We start from the raw sequence: 1,518 nt of genomic DNA on the forward strand, positions 1-1,518 counted from the left end.
CTGCTTTGAAAGGCGTACGAAAAACGAGAAATCTTTATCTTCATGGAGATGCTTAATATTCATTACTTGTACCTTGTAAATAATTCTTGTATATATTTAATTGTATGGGACATGAGGTTTTTTCTACTACTGATAAATAAAAATTCAATTTCTTCTGACACTAAAACAGTTGAAATTGAATGTCTTTGCTGGGAGTGTTGAAAAAAAAAAGTGAAACTTTTTTTTTCACTTTGTTCTTTTTAACTTTTAACCTTTGAGTGTAGTATCCACCCTTTATGGTCCTTGATTTTCTACTTTGTTTCAAAATTCTAAGTTTCTTTTTTGTTTTTGGGAAAAGTTTAAATTTTTTATAATGGCTAATTTATGTTCTTGCTTTGGAGACACGTTCAGTTTCAGTATGTTATGTTTTAAATTTGTGAAAGCATCAATAGTTTGCAACTATAAAATTCCTCCTTTAAAATGATAATTTAATACTAGAGTTTTGAGACTGAACGAAAACCTTTACTTCACCTCAAAAGTTTACTTCTAGTCCCAGCGTTTGAAGACGGCAGTGCATTTTCACTCAGCAGCTGAGAAGGGTGTGTTAACTCTTCACTAATATTTTTCACCAATCCAGCGTTAATTTTAATATGGAGCATTAAGAGACTAGTGTGATCGTTGGTCGAGGATGATCCTGCTTGGAAGTGCGAGCACTTGGAGTACTTCTTGAGGCTACTATACCATGGAGTTGCATCGAATTTTTAATTAACAACGACAGCTGCAATTGACCTAGAGAGGCTTGCTTAGAGTGGAGGTAAGTTGCAAACCAAATTGATGCTTGTGCCTTGTAATTTTCACTAGAGTTACTCATTCACTTTGAATGAACTGTCTCCTTAACCTGAACCATAAAAAATCATCCAAAGGACCAACCATATTGTTTTCATTTAAAATTTAGAATTTATTGCCGGTTTAACTACTTAGTTCATATTTGCTTCATGCGTTTATTATATTAACTGGCAGTTAGATAATTTTGTTGATATATTTACGTATATTTGCTCTCTATTAATAGAGCGTATTTATGACATATTTATAGATCCTGAGGACTTTTCTGGTAGTGGGGGTTATTAGTGAGGTCGCATCATCGGTCTTCATATAAGGACGGATACCTCGCTTAAATACCAAGAAGCAATAAGACCATCTACGATCCTGAGCCATTTTCCTTAATACATATTTCAGTGATAGTTCTGTTTATGTAAATAAATATTTGAATTTGCTCTTGATTATAATTTATTGCCATTGATAATTTTTTAAACCTCCAGTATTTTGAAAAGGAGTAGGATAATACGTTATTTTAAGTGTGAGATTAAACCATTTACGGCACATAAAAAACTAAATGATATATGAAAGTAATCACACAGAGAGGCGATGTAGGGTAGCGATGATGATTAATAATGGACATCAAATGATGAATATTCACTTCATTGAATAAAATATAAAAATAGTCGATAATGTCTTTAATGAATTATGAAAAGAGGCATG

At 32.2% G+C, this 1,518-nt stretch overlaps 1 long non-coding RNA gene across 1 annotated transcript; it reads left to right on the forward strand.

The window, feature by feature from the left end:
* Positions 1–655: 655 nt before the first annotated feature.
* LOC137656133 (uncharacterized) lies at positions 656–1,253 on the forward strand. The gene is made up of 2 exons (XR_011046953.1): positions 656–793; positions 1,073–1,253. It is a non-coding gene; the product is annotated as an uncharacterized lncRNA (long non-coding RNA).
* The last annotated feature ends 265 nt before the right edge of the window (positions 1,254–1,518 follow it).

Source organism: Palaemon carinicauda, chromosome 17 (genome assembly GCF_036898095.1).
Source record: "Palaemon carinicauda isolate YSFRI2023 chromosome 17, ASM3689809v2, whole genome shotgun sequence".
NCBI classification, from domain to species: domain Eukaryota; kingdom Metazoa; phylum Arthropoda; class Malacostraca; order Decapoda; family Palaemonidae; genus Palaemon; species Palaemon carinicauda.